The sequence below is a fragment of the Dromaius novaehollandiae genome, chromosome 13, assembly GCF_036370855.1.
Source record: "Dromaius novaehollandiae isolate bDroNov1 chromosome 13, bDroNov1.hap1, whole genome shotgun sequence".
NCBI classification, from domain to species: Eukaryota; Metazoa; Chordata; class Aves; order Casuariiformes; family Dromaiidae; genus Dromaius; species Dromaius novaehollandiae.
In genome coordinates, this window is record NC_088110.1 from 24,431,171 (window position 1) to 24,446,300 (window position 15,130).

The window sequence follows — 15,130 nt, forward strand, 5'->3', positions numbered from 1 at the left end:
CAAACCTGGACTGTTTTTCTGTTTCTAACAAAAGCCATGTTTTCTCTTTTGTTTTGTATTTTTTCTTTTTCTGGAAATACTTTCTGGAGTTCCAATTAATATATTATTTTGGAGTTCTTTTTAATTTTTAATTACATATTCTACTTTCCTCACTTCCATCTTCCTTCAATTTTCTTTCCAACTGGAAGCTGTTATAACTGAGCTCCTAATGTAGATGCTGGTGGAAGCTGCACAAACATACAGTGTGTTAATCTCCCTCCCTGGCTTTTTTTTTTTTCTTCTTCTTTTTTTTTCCTTCCGTCATTTTATAATTACCTAAGGTGGTAACAGCTCTTAAGAGCCTAGTCTGTCACCCTGGAACCAAATGCTTTTCATTGAAAATTAAGGAGAGGCTTCAAAAGTTTTAGTTCTTTCAGCAATGAAATATAACAGTCCTCCAGTAGAAAGAGTATTTTGATGATGGATCCCATTACACTGAGTAATGTAGGATGTAAGTATTCTTTTGTGGTTAAGAGGAAACATAAAGACTCAAGACTTGTACTTGCTTTCACTAAATGTGTGAGGCTGGCTGCTAACTGTGCCTAGTCTGGTGAAAAGCACCGTATGAATAGCGCGGCTTTGTCAAGATGTGTAGAGCCTGTACGTACCGTGTACGAAACCTGATCTAACACCAAAGGAGTTATTAAAACATTCTTCTTCCTTGAGAGCTCCTTAGCCAATGGCTCTGTTATTCTCAAAGGTGTTAATGAAACTATCTCTTTAAACAGTGTATCTGGACAACTGTTAACTATTGCAACGACAACCAGAAGGTGCTGAGCAAGAAGGTGGTTGTTACTGAATTAAAAAGGAGACAATTCATTGCCGTGATATGAAAAACATGCATTAAATTTAGATTTTGAATGCAAAAGGAAAAACTGTGTAGAAATCAAAATGACTTTTAAACTGCTGAAAGAAATATGTGAGGAGTTTTAGGCAAAATAAAACTAGATCAAATGAAAATAAATATCCAGATTGGCTAAGCTATATATTTTGGCCAAAGTTTCCCAAAGCTCATAGCTTCAGCATGGTCTGCAGGTAACAAATATTGTATTTAAATGTCTAACTTCAAAGAGAAATGACTGCAGAAGAAGTTCTGCTTTTCTTTTTAATTAAAACTTTGAGAATATTATTGGAGTGGACCCCAAAAGTTAAAAGCAGAAGGTAAATAAAATGTTATGTCTTTTAATGTCTTTGCAGCTGGACCTTACAATTGCTCGATCCTGCTGTCTTGGCTCCAAGAGCCAAGGACGCGGGGGAGATGTCGTGCGTCCGTTTGGAGACGAAGCGGACAGGCACGGTGGTGGAGGTGACAGAGGTGTCCGCGAAGTGAGAGACTTGCCAGGTCCGTGGAGGGATGCGCTGGAGGGGGGATCGTGGGCTGCCGCTCCTGTTGCTTTGCTAGCGGTGCTCTCGGGAGCGCGGGTCCCAGCCCTTTCCCCTGAGGGCCCACGTGAAAGCAGTGCCCAGCACCCTCGTCTGCTTTAGCTATTAGTCAGTAATCCTGTTCGGTGGCTGCATGTAAGGTAGCACTGTAATTGTACTTGGCCAGTTTGCAGCAGTCTTTTACTGTTAAACTTCAGAGAAAACCCAGTCTGAACTGTTTTATACGTCATACTGCATAGCATTTCCCTAAAGCAGTCTGTGTACATGACTTAAATAATTTACAAACAGGCTTGTGACATGTGAACTGATAAAGTGAAAGTGCAATGTTTTGAATGACTTTATTACCTTGAAGCATTGGCAGATGCTCTCCCTCTTAAAAAAAACAAAAACAAAAAAGCCTTGCAGCCCCTTATCCCCTTTGGGAAGGGCAGAGGAAAGCTATGGTACAGAGCATTTTGTATTTGCAAGGCCCTTGGCGTCATCCCCGCTTTCCCCCGTTTCCAGGCAGTAAGGACTTTGGAGGCCCAGATGAGTATTGGAGCCCTTCCAGGAGATGATTATACTTCATCTGTTGGCCCTGTGAGGGAGGCTGTTGGAGAGCCGAGTCCCAGCCCGGGCCTCTCCGTGATGTTATGGAGTGCTACTAGAAGGCCACCAGACTAGCTCTGTCTTTCTTCTTAAATAACTAGTTTAATCATTTTCTGCTTGTAATTAAAAGTTTGAGTCAGTCACATGTGTTGTAAATCTGCTCATGGAGAACTTATTTTACTAATAAAAATTAGCCTGAAGTTGTGTTTACCTGAGCAACTGGAAACTAAACTCTGGATAAATCAACTCCAATCTCCTACTACCCACTGCAAAACCTCTGTTCCTGAGGAAGCTCATGCAGAAGCTACCCAAAGGCTAGCTTCGATCCCATTTAATAAAAGCCATTATTTCAGCTTCTGCACAATTTGGAATCAGGCCATAACATAGCATGGAAACACCTTGTAACACTTAGAGATGATCTCCTGCTTTCAGTGGATTGAGCCCAAGCTTCCGTTTTCCCTTCTTATTTTGTCTGCAGAGTCGGACGCTGCAGACTGAAGCGTTTCTCATCAGAGGGGTGGCAGGAGCGAACGCAGTAGCGGTGACTGCCAAGAACGCCGCCGCCGTCATGCGCTCAGCGCCGCAGGGGATGGCTTTCCTTACTGCTCTTAAAAAACATCTGCCTTGGGCTGCTAGGAGAACTGGTAAGATAAAATGGACTTACGTGCCATTGGTATGAGGTGATACTCAGCTTTACTCCCTTTTTGCCGTGCATTCCTATCACTGGCGTGACCCAACGCTTGGCAAGATCAAGCCCAAGTGAAGGCTGGGACTTGACTCGGTGCTGGGTGGTGGTGGTGGTGTGGTGGCCTACACCTCTGCCTGGGTTCAGGACAGCCGTTTCCGTGACCAGGCAGGGAAAGCCCTGCGAGGGGTTTGCTGTGTGGTGCAGCCTTGTTTGCCTGAAGGCTCTGGCTCAGAATTGGTCAATTCAAACTACTGTGAAACCTAAAAAAATCAATGTTTGCTCAATAAGACTCTGTACAAAACATTTGTGACTTGAGTTAATTTTATTCCCATCCTCTAATATTTTATTGATCAAACCCTACATTAACTTTCATTACTTTCTGCTGAGGATTGATGTCAGGTTAAGTAACCTATAGTTACAAGTCGTCTTGCTGGCTCTGTGTGAGTAAGGATATAATCTTTATGCTCTTCCAGTGTTCTGCGATTTCCCTAGTACGTTAACTTTTTCAGTTCATATTGACAGGTCAGTGATCCCTCCTGCCAACTCTCGTAGGATGTAGTAGCGCAAGGCATCCAGGGGCCTGCAGATTTTAGCCTCTTTAATACCTCCCTTGGCTAGAAGCTGACTCAGGCTTGCTTGTTGCCTGCATCTGATTTGTGTATGCTAGCTGTGTCTTGCCTTACAAGATATTTATTCTTGTCTGTATCCTTATTAGTAATATGATCATCTCCATCTAATAATGAACCAATTCTGTGCTTAGAATTTCTTCTGCTATGTTAACACACTCCTCTTCACTGTTCTTAGCTGGCCAGTCTGGACTTTGGCATCCTCTGCCTTTTTTATCATTGATCTACACTTCAAAATTTCTACGCGTGTATTGGTTCCCATTTCTTTTCCCTCCCCTTAACATAGATAGATAGGTAAATTGGTGTTCTGACTTCTCCTCTTGCTAAGGCCTTTCCAAATGCAGTAACAGCAACAGCCCAATGCCACAGGACCTTCAGCCTGGCTCAGATGGATCTGGGATCTGCTATTTTCAGACAGTGCACTGGAGCCTTCCTCTGTCTCTCTCAAAGCTATCACAGCAATATCGTATTAGTAGCGTTCCCACTTGATTAAGACTAAAAATGTGAGCTTCGCTCTTTGGAAATAATGAAAGAATAAATTATCAGTGACTTCTTCAAGTTGAGGCAGAATCTCAAGAACAAGTAATTATACGACCACTTGCCAAAAAAAAAAAAAATAGTTTTATAGCGATTTAAAAATACTCGGATGTCCACAGCTTTTGAGGTTTTGTTATTTATATAGCTCAGATGGGTCTGCATGGTACATTAAAACAGGTATGCAGGCAAGATTTCTGCCTTGCATTTTTTAGTTTGATTTTTTTGACAGAGTGTCAAGATGGCAATCTCCTTTTGGATCATTTTTTCTATTATTACAATGAAATACCTACTTTTAGGTTGCTCTGAAGTTTTCTTTTTGAATTTTTAAAAAAAGAAGTGCTCAAAAGATGTATTGATAAGATAATAAAGGACTTTCGCAGCCTGAAATTGGAGGGTTAAATGTATTTGCTTTATTCTGATACATAGAAAATCCACAGGAATGGTGGAGACTAATGTATGTGTATCTCTTGAAAACTGGCTGTCATTTCTTGAAGATTGCTAGGCTTAACCATAAATAGAAGACTATTAGGTGATCATGGTTTTTTACCAGCAATCTCTCTACGTTTCTCGAGTGCTCTTTAATGGGAGAAAGATGCTGGAATTTCAAAACTGCTGCACAGAGAGACAGGTTCAAAGTAACCCTGCAGATGTGTAGTTCACAGTAATCAGAAATCTACCAGGTATTTGTGATGGACCTGATACAGAAATCATTAAATGATTGCAATAGATGTGGCAGGAAGAGAAAAGTAATGTTTCCTGCACGTGTCTTCCTGGTCTTCCAACAATTTCCAAGTTCACCAGACTTGGGAAGAAGCTTCCTTTGCCTCCCGTGTGCCAAATAAAACCAGATCATGCCACAGCAACAACTGCAAACTTGCCAACCCTCTTAATCTTCAAAAAGTGAACCAAGGAGCTCAGTGTTCATTGAATTGAAATTGTGATAACAGCAGTAAAGGCAAAATGTGTAATTTTGAGGTGGTGGTTTTTTTAGAGCCAAGTTACTGGTCCTGAATTAATACTATGCATTTCTTTAAATAACATGAGAGATGAAGTAAGCACCATCAGACTAACATTGGAGAATGATGAGCAGTGAGGAGTTGTGTAAAGGTGATACCAGGTTATTTATAGAAGCTAGAAGCAGGAAGGGAAAAAATGAAATTCAGTCTTGAAAAATACAGATGATATAGCTGCCTGTGTGTGAAAGTAATAATCCATCACAGGTAGGTTCAATAGGAAAAACTTGGGCTGTGGTAATGCTAACAGACATTTCAGGGTGACAATAGACAGTAAGCTAGATATAAGTTTGCTATGTAACCTAGGAAAAATGACCAGTCTGATTTTGGATGGCATGCATGAAACCGTCACCTTAAAGAGAAGGGGGGAAAAAAAAAAGTGACCCCTGTACTGACCTGTGGCTGCACCTGGGAAATTGTTCAGTTCTGGCACCATGTCAGTAGCTTTTTGTTAACAACTGAACAAGTTCATAGAAAAGCAGTAAAGAGAACTGGGGACCTGGAAGAATTGACTTTTGGGAAAAGATTAAGAGAGTTAAACTTTTGTAGCTCGGCTAAGTGGTGACTAAGCAGGAGCATCAGCATACAAAAACGCCAAAGGCTGTGAGCAGTGACAGAGAAGGATGTTGCCTAGTGTGTTGTCCACGTTGCAAACCAAAGATAAGGGGCTGAAGTCAGCAAAAGACATTTTTATGCAATAGCAAGGAAAAATCAACCAACCCATGAAATCTTTAAGACTATGCAAAAGTCCCTCAAAGAAATGGGAGAAAACTGAATTGCTTGGAGTTTTAAAGCAACATTAGATAATGGCAGAATATGTAGTATGGTAAAATGTTGTAGATTGCTGCGATGTCCACAAGCATTTGATGTTCTCACCACTCCCAAATGCCAAACACTCGGTGATTCCTCAGTGTATCTGAGAGCCCATGTATTCTTTGGTATTGCATAGATGCGAGTTTAACGTATTTTTGTCTTGAAAAATCAGGATATGGATATGAGTGAAAATTAACTTTTTAGCTGTCAGAATCCTCATATACCTAGTTTATACCTTGAATCCTTATTGCAGCACCCCTCTTGTTGATTTTTAAGGTCTGTTTTGTCCATGATTTTGTGTTGTGCAAAGGTTTTTTTGTTGTTCTTGCTTCCTTGAATTTTGCCCATACAGTTTGGCAGGACACTCTGTCTGGAATAGCAAAGTTAACAACTTCCTTTCCTGCAATCATACCAAATTCTAATCTTTCCCCCGTGAGGGACCTTTTTGTGCCTCCCGGGCCCAGATGCGATGCAGCACCACTCCTTCTCTGAAATAACTTCCAGATATGTCACAAATGTGGTCAACCTGTTTACAAAAAAGTATCCACGGGAGCATGCATGCAAGGCAGCTGGGCAAACAGAGGCCGACTCACCAGCGAGTTTCTGTTTGACTTGACCTGTCACAAACAATGAGAATGCATAAGTAAATACTCCACATCTGGCAGCCTGATTTGGGGCCGCATGGATTTGTCTGGTGTAAAACAAAGCCAAATGTTTATAGGCTTACAAAGACTGCATTGGTAAAACACCGAGATTTCAAAATGTATTAATTTGTTTTTTATCTTAATGGCATGGCGCTGAGCTGTCGAACGTGCGTGCCTTGAGACTCATTGCAGGCAAATTGCCTTTTTTACCTTAGCAGCACAAAGATACGGGGTGTTTGAAAGGCTTCCTTGTAGCAGCTCACAGGTGATTATAAAGTTCACAGTGGAGATTCCCGCATGGGACCACAAGGGAGCAATTGATCTTCTGCATTGCACTTGGTCAGTTGCTATCACGTTTATTGTTTTAAGATGTCTGTATAATAAACAGCTAGGAAAACTGTCTCCACAGTGGTGTCATCAAAGCCAGAAACCCATGAGAAGGAGGCTATGATAAAAGTAGTTTCTGCACGTGTTTGGTTTCAGACTGTTAGCTGAATAGCATGTTAATATGGTCTAGTAATACATGATGAAGCAAAGAGTTATGATTTAATCCAGTAAAGGGAAAGTTGGCAGCTTCTCATTGCGAGAAACTAATGGCAAGTCCATCTTAAAATATACAAATCCCACTGCTCTACTACGTGGAGAATTTGTGCCATGGAGCTATGCCATGCTCTCCTGTTCTTCAGCGTTGTGTTATTACGTCCCTAACCTTGTTTTCAGTGCGTGACAAAATCTTCTGTATGGTGTTTAGCTCATGGCCAGACCAAAACGCAGTTTAAAGCCTTAATTGCTCTTTGTGGAGTTGGTCCCTTACGCAAGGATCGGTTTCACGAGTAACCCAGCAAATACTGGAGCAAGTGACTGGGGCTGTTGGACGCTTGGAAAACAAAAGGAAAAGTTTTCCTGAGTGTTTCTCTGCTCAGTAGCAGCTAAGCCCAGGCAGCGCGGGCTGACTCAGCAGCGCGTGTCTGAAAAAGGTCCTAAACGCGGCGTTCAAGCAGCACTTGGCTTGTTAGTTATCTTATCTGCAGCGCCTCGGGCTGGTGGACAGGTCTCATCCGTGGGTATTGAATGCATGTGTTCAAGTAACGCTCACAGATAGCTCTTTTTTCTGAGCCCTGGACAGACAAACTTGTTTTGCTTTTGTAATGTATGCTTTTGCCGGTTGGTGCTCTTATCTCTTCCAGTACATCCTAACGTTCCCTCACACACAGACGCTGCTTTGTTCAAGTATTCATCCTTAGCCTGAATTATTTATTCATTCATTTTTTTCCCCTTAATTTTTCCTTCTGTCTTTCCCCTGCTGGTGTCAAATGAATTCCTGTTTCTCCAGCAGCTCAGCAGGGCATGGATTAATGCAGCTGGAACACGGCTGCAGCAGTGTCAGGAAGCTGGAGTGACCTCCTCGATGGAAAAAAAAAAATTGAAAAGTATCCAGCAGTTAGAAATAGAGGGGGAAAAACTCTTGATACCTCTTGTTCATTTTCACAGCAGATATGTTCCCAGCATCTCTGTTCCGCTGGGAGATGAAATATAATGCAAATCTTTAATAGAAGATAAAATTGAAAGTGCAGATATTGAGTATGAGTTATATTGAAAGAAATTGCCGGCTATGAACCAAAAAACACGCAAACTTTAGGTGCTTAGTTAAGGCTAACAATTACGAGTTCTTTTCCAGCAGTTCTTACTGTTTCAAGCAGCATGATGCAGTAGAGAGCGTCTCCTTTCCTGCTGTCCTTCTGCTAATGGCTGATGAATTTTGATTACATTGCAATTGCATCCCTAAAATGTAGAAGGCTATGGTAACTATTTGGGACATCAGTTTTCCTTCTGCCAACTTTCAGGAGCATTTTATAGGATTAATATTCAATAAAAAACTCTTAACATTAAAAAAATGCTTAGTCCCACAATTGTTATTAAATTCTTTTCCTGTGCCATAATGCGGGTGCTTTGATCTAAAGTCCTGCAGTTTCTGGAAGGAGCTTGCGTGATTACGATAATGTGCAGTGCTCTTTCTGCTATTCCTATAGGGAAAATAAACCCCACATTAGTTCCATATTAGTACCTGACTTGGAGAAGTTAAAAAGTGCCAGAAAAAGGTTAACCAGAGTCAAGTACACATAAGAGAGCTGTGATTATTAGTGTTAAGGGAGCCATTTGAAAAAAACATTTCTGCTTTTACAGAAGAATTTATTGGTGTCTTTGCTTCTGGCTGCTTTATGCATTTTAATAAAGCAGTAGCAGCAGTAGTAGGGTATGGGAGCTGGTTATGCTTGTGTAAAAAGAAAGAATTTATCTGCGTGATGTTGCTCCTATCCCTGTTTTTAGCTTTCTCACTGGCTTCACAAGCATACAGCTACGTTGCCAATCAGTTTGTATATTTATTTTCACCTAAACTGGAAATGGGAGTTACAGGTAAGAGCATGTTGTTCCAACACTGCTCGGAAGTTTACATTCCTACATGTGAATGCAATCCCAGCTCTTTGACTCTGCAGCACATGAACTGTATCCATTTGGAGAGCCATTTAAATGAAGGCAATAATTGCTTTTGTGTGTTAAAAGTTACATATAGCCTACAAGCAGCTTTTGCAATTTCCCTGCCAAATGTCTGGGATTATTTTGAAAATGCACTCTTTCAATTGAAAACAGTTCAGTCTCAAGATACACTAGCACAATTAGGGCAATATTCGGGTGTCTGCTGTAACCGATCGGGCTGGAGAGACATTTTTCGGTAGAGCGCGTGTTACAGTGCTCGCTGTGCAGGGTCCCCGGGCCGCGGACTGTCGGCAGCAGCCGGGCTGCGGGTCAGGAGGGGCTGGGCTCCCCCCGGGGAGGCTTCGCCTCTGGGGCCGGCAGCGGCAGGCACGAGGACGGGGAGTCCAGGGTGTCCCCGCGTGCCCCTTCTCCCGGACACCAGGACGAACGCACGCTCTTCGTCACGAGTCACAGAAACCAGATGGAAATCACGGAATTCCCTCCGCTTTGCTGTATGTAGGTAGCTCACACGCAGAGACCGTCAGCTGTGGTTTGTCCCTCTTTGGAGTCTGATCAGCAATTTCATTTCTTACTAGAGCATATACAGCAGTTAACGCGGGTAAATTCTGTGCGGTTGGTATAACGGTTTGCTTAAAAAGACACGTATGAAATGCAGACACCCAGAACAAATATAAACAGTCTGTGTCTTACACAGAAGGTGTTCTGAGAAACATGGACACATTCAGTACATGTGGAAGCCATGGGAATGTAAAGATCTTGTATTTAAAATGTTAGCTATGCTGGTCTACTCTTATTACTTGGTGTTTAGTTTGAGCTGATTTTCCTTTCACAAAGCACTTTTTTCTCTCTGTGACTGAGTAGTGCCTTTGCTCTGCACAGGGTATTTCCTTGTCTGTCCAGTGAGGAAGGCTAAAAAGAGGGGTGGGAGCAACATCACACAGATAAATTCTCTTTCTCCCTTTTGTTCTTCCCTCACTTACAAACACGTCGTTTGCAGAGCATCTCAAAGTGCACCAGTGAAAATCATCATCTTTGCATAAAGTTTCTGTTTAGTAGGAACAGAGTTCTAGTGATCTGTTGTTATTGTTCTTTGTTGCTGTTTATCTGTGGAAGTTTTACAATTTTTAAGTTTCAGTTCAGCACAAAGACCTGTAATTTAATCGTGAAAGACTGTTACGTTGTTCATGCTTCGTAAGTGCCATTTACCACAGAATGGAGGTATGTCTTAAGGCCAGGTTTTGCTCTATGTCCCTCTCTTCCAATATTTACCTTTTCAGATTGTTTCTTTTTTGTTTTCACTACACTGGCTCTGATTTCAGGATCCAGTTTTCTGTTGCCTGTAATGATGCTTTCTAGGTAGTAATAACTTTTCATGTGTTATGGAACTGTCCTGTTCATTCAGGTGGAGATGGTCAGAAATTATTTTGTTTCCCAGGTCTGTAAGCCTGAACTTAAGTTTCTTTCCTCCTCCCATCGTCTATGGGACACTTTGTTCAACCTCATTTCCACTGTTCAGCCTCTACTCTAGACTGCTAATCCTCTCTCATGACGCTTCAGCTTGATCTGATGCTCTTCTGTTACTCTTTCATTTCACGGTTTTTCGGACTGCGTTTTCTGTTTCAGCACTCCTCCCTTTCCCAGCCCGCATCCCTGCCAGTTTTCTCATATTCCCCCTTACTGCTTTTCTTCAGGATTATCCCAGCTCATGAGGGCTTCTCCTGATCCCTGGTTCCCTTCCCTTGGCTCACCCTTGTTTGTCACTAGTTACCGTTACTTATTCAGTGCAATGGATTTCATTCAGATGCAATGATGAAATCGCAGTTGGTGTTAAATATAGCCCAGGGAAAAAATATATTTGATGAAAGGACAATATGGATCTAATAACAGTATGGATTTGATAAGCAGATCGTGTCCAGTCAATCTAATTTCCCTCTTCAATGGCGTAACTTGTCTGCTGACTAGGAGGAGGCTGCAGACGTGATGTACTTTAAATTCAGTAATGCTTTGGCGCTGTCCCGCACAGCTCTGCTTACAACTGTCTGCACTGAAATGCTCTAAGATGGGTGCACATTTCCTGGGAAAATATTCCAAGTGTAATGATCCATAGTTTGTTTTTAAACTGAGAAGGTAAATGAAATGGAGACCCAGGAAGATCAGTCTTGGAACAGGAGCTCTTCAGTAAGTCCAGGTCTATGACCGCTGAAGGAGCGAATACATTTTTAAGACCAGCGGAGGAAATGTTGAGAGTGGTTGCTATCCCGTTAGAGGACAAGATAAGAATTCAAAATAATCTTGGCAAGTTTGAGAAATAGTCTGAAATTATAGAGTTGAAATTCAATCAAGAAACCTGTAAATGGCCACACTTATTTATTTTTCCTTCCTAAATACAAAATGGAGAGAAACTGGCTAGGTAGCAGAGCTGCAAAAAATTTACAGCGGTAACCACAGATTGATGGTGACTTGACGGTGCGATGGTGTGTATTAGTGTCCTGGTGTTGATGCATTCTGGGATGTGTTATCAGGAGCATTATATCTTAAGACATAGTTATTGCTTTGCACTGATCAGGGCTTGCAAGGCCCCGCTTACTTACATTTCAATATCTGGTTAAAGCATCACACTTTGAAGAAGGTATTAAGTAAATGAAGGAAAACCAGAGGAGAGCAGGAAAAAAGAGACTATTATTTATCCAGGGGAGGGACAAAGTAACCTCTAGCCACATCTCACTCCCTCTCCCCAGTCAAAGTGGGAGATAAGATCTGGGGTATTTGAGGAGGGCTAGAAGCTGAACTTTTTGTTCATGGTTTGCCCGTGCAATTCCCCCTTTTGTTTTGAAGACTATGACTTTACCAAAAATAGTCCAAGGAAGAAAAGAAAGTTTAAAATTACTGTCAATGAACCAAGTTTTCAGTGCTAAAAGTGAATTATTTCCTAATACTTTTGAACCAAGATAACCACTCTCTGGCAACAGGCCAATTCATCCATAGTCACCTGCTTTGTTCTTTTGCTTTAAAAAATTTTGTGATAAAAACTTTTTATTTCCAGAGGAGTTTCGACTATCTGACTTTCAAAAGAGTGCTGATTCTTACGGTCTGTGCTACTGGTAGAGGAAGGTGATTTCATACAGTATTCTGTGTGTTTTTCAGCGTTGCCTGTAACAAATAAAATTATTACATGAAATAAAATGACTGTGTTTGGAAAGAATTGCAAGGTGGCATAATTAGACATTGGGCATTTTTAAGCTTACTTTACCACTTCAGAGCTACAAAAGATGGAAGTAATTTATTTCATCTTGGTAATGCTCCTTTCTGGTCCAGCAATTTATCAGAAATGGTAATCCAGCAAGCAGTAAGTGTGTATAGTGGGAGGAGGTGAGGGGAATGGAGGAAGGAGACGGAGAAAGCATTTAAAATTAGCTTGGAAATATTGTACATCTCATTAAAAATGTAATCATGCATAAAATGAGATCAATGAAAATTTATCTAAAAGTGCAAGGAAAAGGAGTTTTCTGGTATGATACTGGGTATAATAGGCTGGATTTTAATTTAGTCAGTTTGCAACAAAAATCCCTCCAGGCTAAATAAAACAGTTTCCCTCCCAGTTATTGTATGGACAGCTAATTTTCTGCACCTTTCCTTCTAATATTCAACCTTATCTCTGGCTGGATAGAGGTTTCAATATACTGCAGAGTTTGTTTCCTTTACATTTTCTATTACTGCAATTTAATTTGCATGATAAATGATGAGAGGTAAAAAGATGATAAAAGAAGCAGAACACTTCTTTATTAATTTTGTTTAAATTAGCGTAACTTTTTAGTGACTGTTTTTTACACAGAATGCCTATGTAGAGATTATTTTAAGACTGTACTGCAGTTAGAAAAAAATGTTATACTTAAAAAGCTTCCTGCCTCACATGACACTATGCATATTCTTATTATCATACGTTTTCTTCCTATTGTACACCATGTCTAATGATATTTCTTTATTGTTCTTGTGAAAGCCACTATCAACCTTCTTCCAGAATCTGAAATACTGAAATTGCTTTTTTTATATGTGGATTGCATAATACTGAATTTTTTATTTATTTTCTGCTCTTCAAACCTTTCCCCAAAGTTAGTTTTGCAGTCTTTGAAGGAGCACCGGCAGAAAAGACCAGAGTATGGATTTATTTATAAATACTACAGGTTTTTTTTCACTTGGGAGCTTGAAAACTTTTTTATAAAATATTTGACTGCCGCTTTGTTTTCCTCCCCACCGTGATAACTGGTGAAGCCAGTTCATCATAACTGACTTCTATTCAGTCATATGTTTTAGAAAAGACCTGGGGAAGTACCTGATAAGCTGTCCCAACAGTAGGCCTTTGGTAGCTGTGCACACTGTATAAATGGGGTACATTTGCCTTTTCACCTCTATTATGTCTGCTTCTGTATTAGTTAAAAACCCACTTACAGTGATGCATGAACTGTGAGACTCCTTCGCAGTGTCCTGCATCCGTACTAGAAGCTCTCCTGGGTCCATAGGATAATTAAAACAAGCGGACAAACGAACCTGTTGGAAGGACAGTCCTTTGGGGCAGTTAAACACCAGATATGCCCTGGCTCAAAAGCCTGTAGGCAGCGGGTCGCTGGGCGTCGGGAGGGAGCCGGGCAGCGCTGGCGCGAGCTCCCGAGGGCTTGTCGGGCGCCGAGCGAGGTGACCCCGGCTGCACCAGTGCCGCCGGTCTTGGCTTCTGCCCCTGGCTGCTGGAGAGCCCCGGCTTTGGGGGGTCTCTGCGGCAGGAGAGACCATGCCTCTGCTGTGGCATTGCGCCTTCTCGCTCTTTACAAGGGCTGGGATGAAATGACATTAGCTCAAGCAGATGTCATTATGCCCAGTTTATGCCAGTTGTCTGTGTCTTTGCACCTGCTAAATGTGCTTGAAGGCAAAATTCATTTGTCCTGTTTTTTCAGATTCTCACACAGCTTTTGGAAACAGTAAGTGCAGATGCTGAAAACAGTACTCATTACCTCAGCAGAAGTCTGAGCTGATTTCTATGAATAACAATGAAATATTCAAATATGTTTAGATAAAACTTGTCTGTGCCTGTTCTATGTCCTCTGGAGTTCACTCCTCTGGAGTAATGTTGGAGATTTAGGTAGTTATTCGCATGTGATGAACTGTGGATGTGTGTATTGCTTCCCTATTTATTTCTCTGCAAGCATGCTCATTAAAATATCTGAAGTGGTGACTTGGGCATCCTTCAGCCCTCCACCTTGCTTGCCGCTCCATGTTTCTTCCAGTAGCACAAAGATTTGATCAGCTTTATTCACAGCTGTAAGTTTAAAATACCTGCTCATTGCAGTGTTTCCTTTACTTCATATTTTCATTCCAAAGTCCTAGTAGTTTGGAGCAGTGTAGCCTGTACCGATGATCCATTTGGAAGCAAAAATGCATAGCAGCTAGAAAACAAAAACCTTTCAGCACAGACATTGTGATGTTCTTTGTATTTCAGTAGGCACAGAACTTTCTCTTAACTCAGGCAGATTCAGAATAATTAATTTTAAAGTTATGATTTTTGGAGAAGAAATTTATTTAAATTAATTCTAGTGACTGGTTTGACTTTGCTTAATGTTACCAAAGCTAAAGAGAATCTCCACTGAGCTGCTGCAATGAAGGAGAAATTTGGGTCCTTTGTTTGATATTTTTTCACCTTTCCTTCTGAGGTTTATGTTAATTAAGTACAAAGCAGTTAAAGTTTTACAGGTGGAAGAATTCAGTAAGTTTCCCTAAATATATTTGTAAGTGCTTGCTAGAATACTTCCAAAGTAAATTCCAGTAAAATTTATGATAAACGCATGTTATAGTGTATGGCTATAATGTTACTGTCATGCATTTGGAATGCCTTGCCTTACCCCCCCATGGTGCTGCCAGTCATAAAACCGTCATAATACACCATCTCGTTTTTGCAAAGCACCGATTTACATGTTTACAAGTGTATTTGTATATTAACATCTAAAAAGAGAGGCATGCGTAGTACTGGGATTGCTTCACATATTCCACTTTAGCATTTTTGTGAATTTTTCCATAAGCTTTAATGCTGTTGGGGTGTTCTACAGGCGTTTAAAAAGAGGCAAGGAAAAAGCACTGAAGATGGCAATTTGCCATAAATGTCCTTCTTTCCCCACTTTCCTGTCTACCAAATGACATTTCATTGTAGTAGAGTTATAAACTTTTGAAAATTGCCTTTTCCCTTCTCTGTCTGTGTTGTGAGGAAAATATAGGGAGCACAACAAAATAATAAAAATTGTAATCCAAGAATGTGCTGCT

General features: G+C 41.0%; 1 protein-coding gene across 1 annotated transcript in view; it reads left to right on the plus strand.

Moving 5' to 3' along the window:
- Window positions 1-15,130, plus strand: part of ZFHX3 (zinc finger homeobox 3) — a 735,572-nt gene that overhangs the window by 48,602 nt on the left and 671,840 nt on the right. The window contains exons 2-3 of the mRNA XM_064519879.1: window positions 1,237-1,381; window positions 2,489-2,654. The gene's annotated coding sequence lies outside the window, so the exon portion shown is untranslated. The remainder of the gene's footprint in view (window positions 1-1,236; window positions 1,382-2,488; window positions 2,655-15,130) is intronic.